We start from the raw sequence: 19,816 nt of genomic DNA, 5'->3' as shown, positions 1-19,816 counted from the left end.
ATAGCCTAAAAGTGCTTCCCGCTCATTTGGCAAAATACACAAAATGAAACCGCACTCTACAAAAGTGCATGTGATAGAGCATGTAAACACACGCTTAAACACATATTTAATTCTATTCCTTCTAAAACGCTAATGCTCTCCATTGTAAGGATGAAAGAACCTGAGATACTTTGATCTCGTGAGAAACAGACAATACAAACATGCACAGGCATCTTCGAGACACCCCACAGAGTGGAGGTGCAGGAGACCTCCTTCCCTTCTGGCCATTTGTTTTATTTTAAATCCCTTCACCCATGCTTCCTTCTACTTACTCAGCTCAAAATTATTACATGAAAATGTCAATGCATTATTTTTCTAAAAGTCTGGTATGCATCTTTTACTCTTAGATTCATCTTTGAGAATTTGATGTCTTGTATTGATTTGATATTTATGAATTGGCTATGTAATTGGCATAATCTTTACCTGACTGATAATACATTGTTACATTTGATTTACTCTGACTTACTCAGAAATATTTTCTCAAGTAGATTAAGTGAAGGCTATGTTTCTGCAAATCTGCGTCCAGGGTTAATTGCATACTAAAACTCAGGCTAGATGGAGCATAGGGCACATCAGGTAAGATTTTAGATTTCTGACTAACCGCTTGACTTTAGTTAAGTTGTACTCAGTTGCATTAACTATGGGGGGCTAGTCAAACTACTGGTCATAACCGCTGGTTATTGTCTCAGCTTTAAGTTGTACCTAGTTATGTAACTGTTGGGGGCTAGACAGGTAGTGCTAGCATAAACGCTGATTATTGTTTTGAGCTTTAACTAAGTTGTACATGGGTAACTGAGGGTGACTACTAGTCATAACCTCTGGCTACTGTTTATACTGGCGAGTTTGTGATCGTGGGCCACACGTAGAAGAATGGCCGTCGTGGGGCACCCTGAGCGACATAGATTCCAGCTACACATGACTGCAGGTGAGTATCAGGGAGCGGGCACTTCAACCACATTAAAAACATTCGTGGGAATATATCAGTGCAGCATGAACTGACACAACTTGCAATTCTTGTTGCTGTTCGCTATGTTAAAACAGACGCATTGGCAGCCGTCCATATCTTCTAATCTAATATGTTTCAGAAATCAACCGCTCAGACCAACGATGCACTTCCCTTGCCATTGTCTCTCTCTATCTCTGCCTTTCTGCCATTTCCCTCTGAATTCAATCTCGTTCAGTTGCACTGTGATTGAATTGGACGTCAGCCCATCTCTAGCTTTCATGTAGTAAAGGAAATTACTGTTTGTTAGATAGCACATCGCAATCCTAACTAATCTTTTTCTAGCTTCTGTTAGTTAACTTCCCAACACTGAACAGCTCTTTCATAACTATTATCTGGCGATTAGACAGAAGATTGAACCAAAAACTGAACAGTGCACTGAAAATCTACACCCCACCCCAGCAGAGTAAAACAGTTGATCAGTTTTACAAACCAGTCTATTTGTTTCAGATAACCGTCTCTAGGAGAGGCTCAATCCCATTTTGCTTTAGACAGTTTGGTGCATGAATTGAAGTTAAATTTAATACCTATCCATCTTAATAACACTGAATTTTTTCCCCCATCCTCCCAAGAAAGAGTGACAGGACTGATCTCACACAGACAGACTTGTCCACCAAAAGACAGACTGCACACAAAATAAGATTGAAACTGAAGTCCAATTCCTGACCTACTGGCCTGACGAAGCACAGACATTCATTCGCTGTTTTAAAACCACTGCTAAGAATTTCAATGTTGAATCCATGCTGCTCAGAGAAAGTCCTGGAAGTGCAAACCTATCTGCAAGATATGTAAATCTTAGAAATAACCAGTGTTACACAAACTCGAAATGCTTCGTATTGAGTACTTAATAAATATAAACATATATCAGGTGAATTATCAAAAAATATGTTTAATGCTTACTAAAAATAATGTTTAAGTTTCATCTCACCAGCTATTTACTGGTCTTCATGAAATTAAACAAAAGAATGAAACAGATGTATTAAATTATTAAATTAGAAATTAAGCAAATGAAAAAAAACATACATTTAACAGTTAAAAAAATGTTTTCATTAATGTTAACAACACTTTGATTAAAAATAATAATAGTTCCTAAAATAAAAACTAAATTACAACTTAAAAATATACATTTACAATTTAGTCTACTAACTGTAATGGTACTCATCAATATATTAGTATAAAAAATGTATAAAAAAAATACTAATAATAATGCTTTAAATCCTTGAATAATGATATAAACTGCATAAAGGCAGGGCAGGGTAGAAAGTGTCAGTGGATGGATTATCAAAGCAAAACGGACTCTCTTTAATGTCTCCCTCAAAGCACTGAGGCTGATTAATAATGCATCTCTGGTCTCTCTCGGAGTCTGAACCTACTAGCTGATTCACTCAAACCCTGTATCTGCCCCATAGATGAGTCTCAACAGGAGCAGGGTGCTAAGGTTTCTAAGGATTATCATTACGCTAACAGTGAATGTGATCATGTTCCTTCACTTTGGAGGCTTGTCTACCCATAAGATGAAGGCAAATTTAAACTATCCCATATCTGGCTTAATAGAGCTGCTGTACAATGCCAATTACATTGCACATTTCTAAAGGTGCGGGTACATTTTCTGTTGTTACGCAATTTTTTTTTCAATTTCCATAGGAATCTTAACAATCTGGAATTTCACATGGAGGTAGAAAGATTTTACCATGCTGATTTCACAACGGGTTCAAGTTGGTCACACAAATGCACTGTGTTCACCAACATGATGCTGCATAGTTTGAAAGTGACTCTTTTAGTATTGATTCATGCATTATTACACTATTGACAGTGGACTTTTTGTCTTCCAAGATTTGCTAATGCAAAATATGTCAAATAAAATATAAACAAAACTGCATATTGTGTTTTTGGAAATATGTTGAAATATTAAAATATATATATATATATATATTTGCCATGTGGGGCAGCTCACCAGTTTTTGTGACAGTGCTATTAACAAAATGCATCCTTCTAGTGAAAATTCCTCAAAGTGAATCCTCCTAGAGCTTTTCACAAACGATTCTCATCAGCAATCTGGCCACTGAGACTGGCCTCTTACATAAAGAGTTCATGCTGAGAGACACAGGGAGGATCTTTGAGAGAAAGTGAGTTTGTTCTTTAAGAGGATTACAACCGCCTGTTTTCCCAACCACTTTGTTTTTGCGACCTGAGTTCACAGATCCAAGGTCAGTTCGTTGAGCACCCATCTGGAAACTCTGGCGATAGTAAAACGGTGCTCTGTCTCACAGTGTAAGTGATTCAAAGAAAGTGGCTGCACTGTTATAAAATCCAGCAAAGCCCAGAATGAAGCAAGAGAACAGTATGATGCCAAGCTATTTGTAACATTACAGGTATATAATAAGGAAAAAAGATGGCCTTTAGCAAACAGGACTTGGGAGGTAAAAATAGACGCATGAGATCATCCCAAAGACCTCACCTGTGACCTCTGGCATGAAAAGAGCAGGAGAAAGAGAGAAAGCAGGGAAGAGGTGATGAGCAGTGCCAAACTGTCCCAATGAGAGCCAGAGATTCAATCCAACTTACATCAGCAAAATCTACCTTCAGGTAAAGCTGTAATCAACCTATTAATGCAGATGTCTTCTACAATTCTGATTTAAAATCCTGTGTTTTATAATTGAGGCTTAATCTTTACAATTTAACAATACTGACTTGATTTTTACATTTTCTGAATAGTAAATGCCGCTGGAGTTTAGTGACTTAGTCTTATCACCACAAATCTAGGGTGTTGTGGGTGGCTGCCAGCAAGAAGCTATGTGTTTCCTAAAGTTTTGTGAGTGTTTTTAGCATACCGTTGTTAAGATAACGGTGATGATACACGGGTCTGGATACTTTTGGTCAGTGGTGGGCTCTGGTTGCCTGTTGACGGCAACATTGTTAAAAAAGTTTCCCCGTGTATCACCACCAATGTGTTGCTATGTGGTTGCTGGAGTGTTTTTTAGAGTGTTGCAGTTGCAGTTGTTACTATGTTGCCATGCGGTTGCTATGGTATTATGAGTGTGTTAGAGTTATGCACTTGCCATGGTGTTGCTATGGTGTTCTGAAGTTTTGGACTTGTTGCTATGCAGTTGCTAGGATGTTGTTAGTGTGTTGCTATGTGGTTGGTAGGATGTTCTGAGTATGTTGCTATGCAGTTACTGGTATAAGTGTTTTTTACATGTTGTTATGTGGTTGCTTAGTCATTCTGGGTGGTTCTTGCATTCAGAAACAGCTAGACTCAGCACAGAAAAACAAAACAGGCTCCAGTTGTATTGAAAGTCAAACTTATTTTAACTTGAGACAATGTCTTTAAAAAAGCGTTACTCATGGCGCAAGATGTAAAAAAAATAGAGGCACATCACAATGGTTGAAGATCACCATCTAATGCATATTTAAAGGCATCAAATGAAAATTCAAACCATTTTCTAAATTAAATTTGTTGAATGTAGTGAATGATTGAACAATGCATGTTTCTTTTTTCATTGATATTGTTTAAATACAAATGTCATAACTTGATCTTCCAGTGAAACTGAAGATCAAGAACTGAAGGATTTATTAACAATTTACTAAAGAAATAATAATAATAATAATTTATATTTTTGTACTATATATATATATATATATCTGACTGCAAGTTCATAATGAGACCTTCCTCCTTTCAATCAACAACTAATGGACTTTCATACTACATATTTTTCTTTCTTTCCTGATAATCCAATTCACTTGGATGCACATCACAATACACTATCCTTCTGTCGCTACTTCCATCACATTGTGAATTTAAAAAGACAGACAGATCAAAGAACGATCAAAGAACATATCCGGTGTGAACAGTCCCTAAGCAAACACCACTAATGAAAGGACGATGGAATTATAAAATGAGGACAATAGAGGAGAGGGTTTGCCAAACTGCTTGATGGGATATTAGTGTACATCTTATCTTTCTCCTTCCCTCTCATGCACTCCTTACTATGAAAAAGTTGTTAGCATGCTGCATGTGTAAGACATGCTATATGTGTGTTTACGTGTGTGTTCATTAATCCTACCAGCCTCCATCCCCACAGAGAGACACCAGTCAGTGACAAGTGATGCGGAGATGCCCGTTGTTCCCTGTTAATCTCCTCCAGGCAGCCAGGGAGGCAGAGAAAACAACTTTATATGAACCACAGAGGAGGGTGTTTTCCACCCCCACCACCCTGCTCATTGGCAAGAAAACAACAAGAGGGGTATTTTAGGGACAACAGAGCTCTAGCCCCAAGCCTCGCTGTTAGGATACAGGAAGTGGTCGGGCTAAGAGAGGATTAAAGGGAAACTGAGCCGATCCTGATCAGCAGTTATCCCTGTGCTCTGGGAGAAAGTGCACAGGCCTAACACACTCTGATATATGGGCTCATGAGACTACTGAAAACAGAGCCTGTTGTGTTGTTATGGGATCAAAACTGGCAAATGTTTTTGTCCTACAAATGAGTTGCTGGCCAGAGATGTGGTTTAGCTGTTCAATGTTTTAATTGTTTGCTAGCAATAATATTATAAAGGTTTAAATGCATTATTCAAGAAATATGAGCAAAATGAGCAGAAATGTGTTGTACACAAAATAACTCTATATATTTACACAAATAAAAATGTAAAAAGTCAATAAGCAAAGTTGTCAGTAGGATCTTGACCAAATGAGATCTTGGCCAAATATCAGCTGATTAATAATATCAGTCTGATCGAGATATTTTAAAGAATGAATTATTTCTATTTAAATTTCATGAATAAACTGATTATTTTCACACTCTAATATATAAAACTGTTCAAACGTTAGGTGTTTTTTGAGGGGGGTGCCTCCTGCTCAACAAGGCTTCATCTATTTGACCAACAACACAGTAAAATAATAATATTGTAAAAATTGTGTGGATCAAAATAAGTATTTTCTATTTGCATACATTTTAAAACCTTAATTATTCCTGTGATGTCAAAGATAAATTTTTTGCAGCCATTACTCCCGTCTTCCGTGTTACATGATTTAAACTTTGATACATTTTTTCAGGATTCTTTCATTAATAACAAGTACAAAAGAACAGCATTTATATGAAATAGAAATCTTTTTGTATCATTAAAGTTCTGTTTACTGTCACTTTTGATCAACTGACTGCATGCGTGCTGAAGTATTGAGATAGTAACTTTTTATTAAAAGGTCAGTTCTCCCTCAATTCTCTGACATTTACTGTATGGCTTCAGAAGACTTGGAATATAGTGTATAAATCATATGGATTGCTTTAATTTTATTTTTGTCGTTTTTGAGCTTAGCATCCCTTGGTCACTACTCACTTTCAAGAGCAGCAGGAGCATTCTTGGAAATGTCTCCATTTATGATTTACAGAAGCAAAAACAAAATAATCATATAAGTTCGGAATGACACAAGGATGAATAAATAATGATATTAATTAAACAATTTCCTTTTAATAATTTTAAAGAGATAACTGTAAAGTAAACAAAAAAATAAATGATTAGAGATAGGGTAAATTATTCTTTTAAAAACACAAATTGCCATTTCAAAAGTGCTTTAAACTAATATTGTGCATTTTAGCATGTCAAGAGAACAACAAAACGCACTTATAGACAATTTAAAGAACACTCTAAAGGACTCAGTGCTGCAAAAGTGAAGCTACACATCATGTCATGCTACTCACCCCACCCACATGCTCCTTGAACTCCACTTCGACAGACTAATCAATGAAAAAAGCTCACTCGTTCAGTCACAGGTCAACCACAGTGAAGAACGGCACACACAACTCTCTAAACAACAAAACACTTATCTCCATGTTTAATCAGCCAGGGCTTCTGTTCATGGGACCCACCCTTTATGGCAGACCCTCTCAGTCCAGCACAGTCACCATAGAGATGAGAAGACAAAACCGACCTGGAAAAGGCACGCTGGAGTACAGCAGAAACTGCGGGTTGTGCTGACTCATGCTCTCCTGAGAAATGGCACAAGCGGCGGGGAGCTCTGGTGGCAAACGAGGCAGGGAAGGAGGAGTGGAGACTGAGGATTTTGAAGGAGTCGCAGAGGGTCTGACTCACAGAGCAGGAGAAAAGTAGGGCAACATTAACTCATGGCTGGCTCTGCTTTCCTGCTCCTGACACAATGCTCTTTTCAGCGTGTGTGAAAGCCTGGGCTTTCTTCTCCTTCAGAACCCAGGGCATTGTGTACACTAAACAAATGGCCCAGAACAGTGGGTGGGTTGGTGGTTTAAATAAACTGAAGTGTTGTTCTTTGGGTGGGTTTGCCGATGCTGTGCGGTAACGACACTGGATGTTACATGCGGAAAATCATATGTCAAGCCCCTGTGCAGCACAACTGAGCTGATGGAAAAGAGAAAGCGTGTCAGTGTTGCTATTGTTAACTAAAACTCTTACTAAACTAAACTATTAAATCTATTTCCTTAACTGAAACAATATATTTTAGATGACAAATTAAAAACTAGAAATGTTAGCAAATTACTGAAAAACAAGTACTAAGATTTCTAAAAACTAAATTAAAATAAAGCTTTCTATTTATTAAAAAAAAAAATAATAAAACTTAAACTAAAATAAAAACTGAAAAGATAAAAATAAAAGCTACTTCAAAATATTAATAAATAATATATCAAATTTACTATACTATATATACTGTTTGTTTCCTTAATTGAATTGAAATAAAACATAGTTTTTAGATGAAAAAATACGCAAAATACAATACAAAATAAAAGCTGACATACTGAAATAAAAAAGCTAAATAGAAATATTAAAAAATGATAAAAATGACAAACACATAGGATAAAATTACTAAAACAAACAGAAAACATTTAAAAAATAAAAGTGCTTATAAATACTATAATAGTATATAAAAAATACTATAATAACTCTCCGTTGTGAGCATTTACCCGATATTTACATGCTTCTGCCTCCATGCATAATCTGTTCTGAACAAAAGAACATGGGGAAAGGCTTGCCATGACTCTCACTTGTGATTTCGCAGTGGTACAAAAAATTTCCATTGGATAAAGGATGCTCAAACAATACTGAAGAATTCAAATATAAAATCCCAGAAAGCCTTTTGGTTGGACTTATTCTGGTCCACACAACACATGCGCCATGTTTTACCATTGCAAAGCATTAGCATATTTTGAAGCAAAATTTGAATAATCCTGTCTGCTTGACACCCCCACAAAAGCCCCTTTGTTTTGGAAGCCCTTGAGAGTGAATGAGCGAGTGGAATATTCCAAAAACCTCCATAATGTACTAAAATAGCACAATACTATGCCTTCAGCAGGACGTGTGCTTCAGATATGTCACTGACACCTTGAACGCTGCACTGCTTGTGACTAAAAGCCAAAATGCAGTTTGTCCAGGAAAAACACCTTTTGGTAAATCACAATAAAGTTTCATGAGTGTTAATCTGTTATTCTGGAAATTGTGGAAGCATGTGATATAAAAATTTAAAATAGCCACATTTTGTGGTAAGATCATCACAATTTACAAGTAACCATTATGAAAAGCATTAGCAAAAAACATGAGCATTAGATCAATCAAAAGTGACATTAAGGCCTTTTACATGTTACCAAATTCACTTCAAATAATTGGTCTTCTTCTGAACTTTCTATTCATCAAAATAACTGTAGAAAAATGTATCATGGATTCCACAGAAATAGCAACACAAGCATTTTTAACATTGATAATACAAAATGTTGATAATACAAAAGAGAGAGAGAGAGAGAACATGTAGCACTAATAGCTTTGGTCTTCTCAAATAGAAGGCCAGTGCAGATGATGGTTTCAGAATTGTTATCAGTAACGTAATGGGACAGAGTGCCAGATAAAGAGCCAATGCAAGTCATCTGGGGTCTGCCACATAACAGACAAACAACAGCCATGTCAATATCACCCATTTAACGGTAGACAAGATTTATCCCTCAGTATGCTTTTTTTTTTTATGAGAGCCAGCTCAATAAAAAACAGCACAAGATCCATAATACTAAATGAAATCGATGTCTAGCTTTGAACAAATCAGCATTCCTGGAAGAGTTATATTCTGTATATCAATATTTTACCTCAAAGCATTGTACGGTCATTGAGAAGATTACGAATAAATGATGTCTTCCCAATTGGCTCTTATGAATTGCGTTAGAATTTTAACCTTTTGCTGCTAAGGTTGTGGAGAGGTCAAGTTTAGAGGCAAGTGGAAGCTTTTGTTCATGGCTTTCATTCTCACTCACTTTCAGTTTTCTTGTCTGGTTTGGTCGGTAACGTGAGCAGGTCTCTAATCCTAATCCTGTTGCACATGCATCCATCAGTGGCTCAAAGGACAGCCAATAAGAAGTGAGAGCCGAGTGCCAAGAACACTTCCCTGGCAACTGCAGCTGAATGAGACAACAGCAGTCAGAAAGATTGAGCCGTCTGGTAGACGTTTAGATGCCACAACACCAGATAACCCATTCCTCCCTTCGCCAGAACTCACTGCCAATGTTTAATTTGAGTAAGGACATGAGGATATTTTCTCTTCAGTAAATGATCAAGATGATGGTCACATTTTGGCTGAATGAAAACAATCATGTAACAGTCAATCACTAAAAAATGAAATCTCTTCACGTCACTTACCCTCATGTCTTTCCAAACCTGGAGCACAAAAGAAGATATTTTGAATGTTTCGAGTGTTTGTCAATACAATGAAGGTAGGGGGCCAAAACAATATTAGATTCCACTGGCTTTTATTGTATGAACATTTTTATGTTTTATTTTATATTTTATTATTGTTTGTTTGATGAAATGTCTTAATCTGAAGGCATGAGATGATTTAAAGTTCAGTCTTAAAGGATTACTTCAATCAAAAAAAAAATTCATTATTTATTCACCTTCATGTTGTTCCAAATTTGTATGACTTTATTTCTTTTGTGGAGCACAAACAAAGATATTTTGAATGTTTCAACAGTTTTTGTTGGTACAAAGCTAAAGTGGACTGAAAATAATTTAGAACCCGCACTGACTAATAAAGACATTTTTTAAAATATCTTTTATTGAATGCCATAGTGAACAGAATATGAACTTTCATTTTTTGAGCGAACTAAGCCTTTAAGATCGACCTTTAAATGACTCTTTTCATTCAGCCAAAACATTACCATCATCATTTTCTCATCATCTAACCTTAAGCCTTTATAATATACATTTTGGCTGAACTATCCCTTTAAGAGTCTATCTTTTCTTAAGAAAACTACAAGCAGATGAATCTGAGGTTGGCAACACTTTAAATGAAGGTGTAAGGCCTATAGAATCTGCCTAATAAATTAGTTTGCTGACCCAGTATCGCTAAATTAGTGTGATTGGCTGATCAGTAACTCGTGAAGCATTTAAGAAAAAAATGACTTCATAGCAGATCCAGAGCTTTGGCTGAGCACTGTACTGCCAGATGACCTCACCGCAGCGCTCTCCAGCACATCCTCATTCAATTACCCACAGTCCTATGCTGGCCTAACAAGCCAGAATACAGGCCAGCCATCACAGCAGCTCTCATACTCACTCAGCCGAACAGAGTGAATGCAGAAAAGAAAAGAGATTGTCTTTTTACATTTAAGAACTTGTAAAGAAGATGTTTAGGAGTGTAACTGATGAATGAGGCCTTGAGCAGATTAAAGGGCTCTTAAATGCTGAATGGAAGACTTTTGTATAGGCTACATGTCTGCCAAGATGAAGAAAGAGAAGATCACACAGTGTTTTTATGGTGTCGCCACCGCACAATGATATCATAACTTCAGTGTAAACACAAGTCAGAAACCTCTGAGGAACACATTAGCCACCCAAGCGCTCACATGATAGATATACAGCTTGTCATGTCACATGACCCAGAAACAAATATGACTCTAATGTTGTATTTTCAAATCGCAATATGAACTTTAAAGGAGATTAATGAGTGAACAAACTAGGGATACACACCAATATTAAAACTCTGGCCGATACTGATAAGCTGATAGTTATGTTCATGTTTTGGCTGATAACAGATAAATGGTCAGCATTCAAATTAAATACTAAAACTGAAACCAATCTTTAAAACTGAAACCAAATGCTTTAAATGCATTTGAAAGTGAATTTAGGCATCAAAATATACAGATTTACAATATTTAAGAATTGTTAAAAATTATTATTATAAAATTAATATTCAATAATAATAATTATTATTATTGTTATAAGGAAACAACACAATAAAATGATTCACTATAAAAAAATATTTATTTTAAATATAAGCATGCAATTAAATTTCAAATTTCAGCATATGTGCATACTGTATCCACTGATAAATTATAAAATCTCTAACTGATAACACTATAATATGATACAAATATACTGTGCATGTCTAGAACAAACATAATTATAAAAGAGAGAATGTTGATTTACAGTAGAAGAATAGACTACTATTTCAGTCTTTCTGCTACAAGATGTTGTCATTATTTTAATGTGTTACTTGTCAAAAAGCAGTGTAGTGTAGATTGAAATAAACCCTCACTAATAAAGGGTTAAACTACAGTTCAATAAAACATGCACTGTTGAAACTCATGCAAAAGCACAGCATCACATTGTACAAAAGAGCAGGGAGATCTTCAGACATCATATGAGGTTCCTTAATGCAAGAGATTAATGGTGTTTGACAGAACAGTGACATGCACATTTATTCATCCTGGAACAAGGAAATCCCTTAATAACCACCTCATCCTCCTCTCTTCTTTTCCTCTTTTATCATCAGCCCTCACCCAAAAGCCTTGAAGCACCAGCCAGCATACACACACATGACTACAGATCGCAATCAGGATGGCAGAACAACAAAAACGCCCTCAAAAAGGACAACAACCCAACAAATCAAAACTGACATCCTCATTCTTTAGCTTGTCGGAAAGGTCTTGAGTTTCATTTTCAGTGAAAGAAAATGGTCTGATGTAATAAAGGTGTAAGAGATTTTTCCCTGCATTGAACACGTCAGTCTGAAAACAGCACCAAACACCTTCAGTCTCAGGAATGACAAATATGCGTCAGGTACCTAAACACTTTAAGAACCGGAATAACATAACGTGAGAGATTTCCTTCTAGATATACTTGCTTTGAGAGAATATCAGCGAGAAGCCTGTAAGAAAACTGTCAATTACTATCATTCGTTTCAAACTGATCCATCCCAGCCAAGAGGAATTAAAAACTTTGTCAAAGTTAAGGGACTCAAAAAGGTCATAGAGGTTAAGTGTTGCACCTGAGGTGCCACCGTCCAGCTGAGGCAACATGTTTACCTGTACAGGAGGAGATGTGGATCATAAAAAGGACAAGCTCTTAGACTAAAGACAGAAAACATGATGAGTTTACCGTTGCAGAACTGCAGCAGTGAGGAGGTGTCATAGAGACTGCTGTAGCAGGAGAAGCCGTCCTCCATTCTCTTCCTCCCTTCTTCCCTTTCTCCGAAAACTCCGTTTCTTTCACTGGCTGTCCACTGCAGCTCTCTGTCCATTCAACATCCAGTCTTCTTCAAGGGTCAGCCTGCCAGTGTCATTCACCATGACAACCCATTCACCAAGTCACGCTAACTCAGACGCTCTCTATGAATAGAATTCCAAAAAAAGAAAAGTTCTGAAGTTCTCAAATGTAGGTCTTCTTGCACTTTTTCTCTCTGTGCTGTTTTCCTGTGTGAGACCTCCAAAAGATAAATATGCCAGTTCAGGGCTCGAGCTCTCAGAGGAGGAGTGTGTGCGAGTGTTTGTGTGATGTCGAGGACACTCCGCTGAGCTTGTCTGCGAGTCCTGATCTGACAGTGAAGAACGGACCAATCGGCGTACGAGGGGCGGAGCCTCTCTCAAAACATAAACCCTCCCCCTCCAGCTGACTCCACTCTGATGCTGTAGGAAACACTGCTGGAGAAAATAAGCTAGAAAAAAACGACTTCAATGCTTTAGAGTTGTCTTAAAATAGGAACAAGTTGGTGAGAATCGATATTTAGAGTTGGCAAAGGGCTATTATTGATTTAGGGTATTTGTGTTTGTTTTCACTCACTGATTTAGAGATGTTGTACTTAAACTGGAGTAGAGAGGATTATGACTGTGTTGTTTGTGGGCGGGTGAGGCTAAATCTAAGCTTCCACGTTTCACAGAAGCAGGAAAGACGTTGTACTGTGTAACACATTTTAAACAAAACAATCATAAACAAAACCAACCATATCATTCAAAAGTTTGGGGTCAGTAAGATTTTATAAAATGTTTTTGAAATAAGTGTCTTATAGTCAGCAAGGCTGTATTTATTTGATAAAAAAAATACTGTAAAAATAGTAGTACTGTGAAATATTATAACAATTTAAAATGTATGTTATTTATATGAATACATGTAAAAAATAAAAATTCCTGAAATGGCAAAGCAAAAATAGTGACATACTCTAGAGTTTTGTCACGCTACACTACAATAATCAGACAAAAATAGCTACACTGCTATACTTAAAAAAATCTGCTGTCGCATTACTTAAAACTTGTAGTTAGTTACCCCAGCATTGCAGACAGTAAAGAAATAAAGCAGTGCTTCCCACATGAGGAGGAAGGCTTTTGGGGACTTTTCCACATATGAGACACAATACATGACCTCACTTTCCACCCTTTATTCCATAATCCACACAAGCTTTTGGAGTAAAAATCTGAGCTAAACACTGACTATTCAAGCCTTATCTGCCTTCAGACAGACAAAGCAGTCTGGAAGACCATCAAAGAGAAACCAAGGTTGGAAGAAAGAGAATGAGAGTGTATCTCAGTTTTGACAGTGGGTCGTCACAAGAGAAAACCTTTTTAAATTATTCAAGAGGCAGGCACATTCGGTGTAATATGCATACAAATTACAACATGGCCTATATTTACGTGTCTTCAAACAGACAAAACACAGTCAAAATGAAAAAAAGAAGAAGAAAAGAACAGAAAAGCTGCAAGAGCCTCTTTAAAGATCCTCCTCTTGACCCCATCCCCCAACATCAAATAATGGCAAGTGGAAGAAAGCTCTGTGTTAAATTGGATTTCTAGGGGTTCTGTGTCCAATTTGGCCATGGCTTTTCCTCAGAAGCCTAAAAAAAGTAAATGATCCGAGGTGGATGATGCGACATTTTCATGTCCCACTGGTGTCTCTCTTTCTTTCTCTTGACCCGAGGCCAGCAGTGCTACTTGAATCTGGCATCATAGTGTTTATTCTTAGGCCCCATAACAGTGCTGACAATAACACTTCTGTCTGTCCCACTAAAGATCAAATCGAGGATTAGCCCCAGAGGGCAGCCATCCATATTTCCTGCATTATTTACATGTCTCTTTCTCTGAAAACTTAAAAAAGGGACCTTTTATCAGCTAATTGTTTTCCTATTCCATTTGCAATTTTATTTAATACCTAGCCTAGTTGTTATTTTATAACATAATTAAATACAAGCAATGTTTAGCATGTTCATGAAGGATTTCTGGGCCAGTGCATAAAAATATGAAGTGCTCAAATTTTTTTTCTTCTTGTCCTGAATCATGATAACAAGCCTACAATAATTTTTTGAGTTTACATTAATAGTCTGGTTTGAGAAATTTCAAGCTTCTGTCATTCACCTTTGTGTGTTTAAGTCATTTCCAAATCGCATTTATTTTATTTGATCCAAATAGCATTTATCTTATTTTATACCTAAAAACTTTGCTTCATGTAGTAAGCCAAAACTGTATAAATAATCAAATAAAATAAAAAAAATTAAAATAAGCAAAGCGTGTATACAATAATGATTTATATTCTTAGCTGTTGGTGTCAAATCATCAGATGGCGAAGCACAACTGATGTGGTAAAAAATAATAATAATAATAATACAATGGAAAATTATGTACTGACATGCCTCACATTTAAAATTAATAGTGAAAACATTAGCAGTACAGAAAACATTTTGGAAACTGAACTACTCTATTCAAATGGAGATTGAGAAGATTGGAGATTATGATTCCCAAAGTTGAGATTTAAAATTCCAATAAAATTTTTACTGGTGACTTTATATAATTTTGTTATAGAAGAGCACAAGCACTTTTTGATGATTTTCAGCATTGACTGTCTGGGTGTTAATCGAGGACCAGGGCAAAAAGAGGAAAATATAGTCCAGTGGTGGTGCTGTGAGATTAGAGAGTGCACAGACCCCTGGAGAGCGACACCAGCTGGGGGAAGGGAGAGAGGCTGGCAGAAGCACTTCATCATCTCCACGTAAGTCTGGGGATCCCTCGGGTGGCAGCCAAACAGTGCTACACCCTCCCATTGTTCTCCAATTATACTGGCTGCACATTTCTCACTCAAACACATATGCAAACACTTACACAAACACAAAGTGACACACAACATACACAAAAAAGGAGCTTGTTGGGGATCCGTTTAAGTCGGCACCTGACAGAATTCCACTGGTCTTTTGTAAGGGAAATTATACGGTATAATCCAAAGACTACTGTAGTATCATTCCTGCACATCCACATATGCTTAAATTCACAGTACTTTATAATTAAGGAACCAAGGCCTATAAGCAACGACGTTATGACTCCAAATCCACCTGCTATTAAACATGAAATACATTTATTCTGTTTTGTATTTAATTTTTTTTTAATTGTATGCTAAAATCTTGAAAATAATTTGTCAAGTAACCTACAAATGCAAAACTAAATGGCTTTACAGATTTATGCAGGAACTGGCTTTTAGCTATTGTTAAATAATTATGCAGTAATAGTACACAAAAATCCGACTACATTAAATATAAATGGCATTCATGTTTGCAATCAGCTGTCCTTTTTCCTCCTCCGGTAGAGCTACAACTGAATCCATTGCATGTCATAATCAATGTCAGGAGGTTGTGTTGATAATCTCAGGGTAACAGACCATGCCAGTGCCTGAGGTTTAGACTAAAATAGCATCTGCACCTTTCTCTGCTCCAATGCCTAGTGAATTAACATTAACATGAAGCGCAGACTCAACCAGCTCATTAAAAGATCTTACTTGTGCAAGCTTCTTATTATATAACAACTTAGTATCATGCATATTGTGAATGAATAATGGCTCTTTATGAAGAGAAAGACATAATCCGTAGAGACACTGAAATCTCTGTACAGGTCAATTAAAACAATTGGGCTAATGAATCAGAATCTTTCTTAATCTCTCTATTCTTAGTGTTTGAAACAAAACCCTGAGCTGTGCTACCTCTGGATAGATACTGGATAATCTGATGTTAGCTTAGCCATGATTATTATGACCCCACAGCCCTCACACAGCCATCAGTTTGAACATTTAACACAAAAATAGACATACTTCTGACATTAAATATTATATCACATGCAATAATATTAGATAATGATTTATAATAACTTGCATTAATACTTCATTAACCAACTTTCTTACATTATGTGTAACAGACCATTAGGTGGTTTGATTGGCACTGAAATAGGTAAGTAAAAAAAGTGTGTGTGTGTGTGTGTGTATGTTTTTTCATGTTTTGAGTTTTTTACTGTGCAACAACAAAGCACTTCAATGGGTCTGCGATTCTTGTTCATCTTATCAAATACATAATTATCCTGTCAATTCTCTCTCATATTCATTACTCTTTATGTGACTTTCTTTCTCATATTCATTGTTTCTTTAAATCCTACTGGTTTCTGTCCCTGAACAGGGATCATCTGCTTTTAGGAAATAGCGCTCATGATCCTCTGGGTTGAGAAAACAGTTCAGATCCAGAGTTAACTGAGAATCCAGACATCAAATTACAGAATTGCAGACAGACAGTGTGATCAATATAAGTGCAACTCACCACTGCTCTAAAGCTAATCAGTTAACATCATGAGTCAAACAATGTTGGTCAAGCCACCATGGTGACATCATCTAAATGACATCATACACAACTGTGGTTAATTTGTCCAATGAAAGAGTACCAGATTAGTGGAAAGAAAAAGATCAGCAGAATTAGCAAAAAGGAAAGTTTTGTTTAGCCAAAGAAAATCAGCTTCCCAGCACCATTAAAAGCGAAGCCAAATTTTCGTTTTTTTTTTTCTCCCCATAACTTTTGAACATTGTATACATTTAATACATTTTCAGTATAAATACTGTCACAAATCCACATAATCACAACAAACCAGCACAAGGCCAGATGATCAACTTTCAGTTGCGTGATCTGCATTTCCACAAGTTTTCCATCCACTTCTGGGCCGTACGGACCCTTGACACAGCTAGTCTGGATGTGGACCAGGGCAGCCAGCCATACGGCTTCCCCTGAGGCATTATTCTTCCCCAAGCCTCAGACCAGCACCTGGTCCAAGCCGTGCTTCCATGACCCTTGGGAGCAGGGGCACTGAAGAATGTGAGTGTGTCTGACACCCCCTACTGTTCCCATTACATCAGCGCTCATAAACTTACTCAAGCATCCAACTAGCATGGTTAAAACACACTAAATAAGCTGCAATCCCTAAACATTAAATATTTTATGCTGAATCATATGACCAAACAAAATCAAATATTCCAGACAGCCATGTCTTAAATATCCAGAAGTGAGTTACACATATAAATGAATAGTGGATGTTCTTACTGAAAAAAACATTAAATCTATGTGGGTTGTATGACACATTCAAATGTTCTTTCATCTGTGATGATTATATAAGAGAATGTTCTCCTGCTTACACAGCTCTGTATCCTGTGAAGCAGGGAAAACATTAATCATATCTGACTTCTGCTGCTGGATACATGGAACTGCTCCCCCATCCCCCAGTTACTATATAAAGAAGGACATACATGATGTTCTTGTTGTAAGTTAATAATAAAACACTAAAATCAGTTGTTTTAAAATGTAACAGTCAGCATTAGATGATTGCAAAGGTAATTTATATGTAAAATGTGTATGTACTAATAAATATCTACTACAAACTGGCTGATTTCAACAACAACAACAAAAAAGATAATCCATGCCTTGCCAAAATATGATATATCATGCTATTTTGGAAAGAGGCTAAACTCTGTAAATTATATAGTCGTATAGACTAATGTACCTTAGTAGCATAATTTTACAGAATAGCTAAAGCCAGTAACATGACTAGATCACTGGTCAAACCAATTAGTAGGCCATTCAAAATACAGGGCTCATACATCACATTGCTCTAATGGAATCTTAATAGGATAGACCAAATGCAGGAGGGATTTTCTCCGCAGTGTGAACTTGCCGCTTGCATTTACTAGGACTTCACATTGCCAGCCTCAGATTGTCAGGATTACTCTGGTCGATCAATATACTATCTTAAATAACTCTGCCCGCCAGTGCTAAGAGCCTGAAATTGCATTACTGATAGAGATGCTCCTCCAAAGACCAGACCAGATGAGTGGAGTGATTATATAAAAATACCCTTGCAATGGAAAATACAGCATGCTTTTCAACATTTCAATAAGACAAACACGGAGGATGCCATGACAGATGTTTGCAGTGTCAATCATGACTGCACAAGCTGCACTACTAGGGAACTGTCCATGTCTGAGATTTTTTTTTTTCTCAACCCTTATGAGAGAAACCATGTTGGGGCAATAAAACAATGGAAGATGCCTCTTCAGTCACCTGCCAAAATACAAATAAATGAAGCCTGCTGGCTGTTTGTCACACCTCCACAACTTTCAGCACTCATAAAAGATATTATACATCACTGTAACAGTGTAAATGTCCTCTTAAGGCATAAGCCTTGCTTTTGCAATGAGATCAGATGACCAGAAACCAGGGTCGTGTCCTTCACAGAGAGTACCTATATGTCATGCATTAGTAGCTACGACACGCTGTTTACTAAATGTCATTCTGCCACAATATAATTCTCCACTGCTGTGAATGATCTGACCTTTCAGCGGGTGAACGTACTGTGTGTGTGTGTGTGTGTGTGTGTGTGTGTGTGTGTGTGTGTGTGTGTGTGTGTGTGTGTGTGTGTGTGTGTGTGTGTGTGTACTATCGCTATTTTAAATGGCTGTACAGTGACACCTTGTGGTTTAATTTACACTTAGTCCAACCATTATTTGAGATAAAGTATAATGTTGTAAACAAATCATGTGTTACTTTAACTATGGGCACCTTTGTCCTTGTAAACTACAAACAAGCTTTCTTAAAACACACACTGTCGCTATGTCTGTGTAACCTACTAAAATTAATATACGGTAGCACTACCTATAAACGGAGGAATTCTGTAATTTTTCCTACACCATCAACATTTCCACCTCGTTACATGTTTGACAGCATTCTGTGGTGGAAATGACATTCGCTAAAACAAAGCTATGCCTTGCTAGTCAACTTGCTATCATTTTATTTCTCCGTAATAATTGGCATACCGCATTAAAAAATATTGTATATAGCATTGCAAATATCATTGGAGTGTAATTAAACATAATTTCTCCTTGAATGGAAATGAAACATAATTAAATAATTAAATGAATTGTTCTTTTTTTATTTACACATATCCCGTGTCTTATATAGCCTATAAGATATATTTTATTCTTGGCGTGCCTTTCTGTGACACTTTCGATGGGGAAAATTAGGTAATTAGGTAAAAAATGGTAAAAAATTACGTAAAAACAAGGGGACTGTCGTATTTATATGAATAAACAGGATTTTTATTTATTTATTTTTATTACACACACACATATAAAGAAAAAAAAGAGTTTGTACGGTTATACTTATGTCCCCATAAAACATGGTAACCCAATGTGTGTGTGTGTGTGCGCGTGCGTGCG

At 36.7% G+C, this 19,816-nt stretch overlaps 1 pseudogene; it reads right to left on the bottom strand.

Annotated features, from left to right (window-relative positions):
• Window positions 1-12,827, bottom strand: part of LOC113069076 (echinoderm microtubule-associated protein-like 1) — a 40,422-nt pseudogene extending 27,595 nt beyond the window's left edge.
• Window positions 12,828-19,816: the final 6,989 nt, after the last annotated feature.

This window comes from Carassius auratus, unplaced genomic scaffold (assembly GCF_003368295.1).
Source record: "Carassius auratus strain Wakin unplaced genomic scaffold, ASM336829v1 scaf_tig00000779, whole genome shotgun sequence".
Taxonomy (NCBI): domain Eukaryota; kingdom Metazoa; phylum Chordata; class Actinopteri; order Cypriniformes; family Cyprinidae; genus Carassius; species Carassius auratus.
Note: the sequence above shows the minus strand (reverse complement) of the source record. Positions and strands in the feature narration are given on the sequence as shown.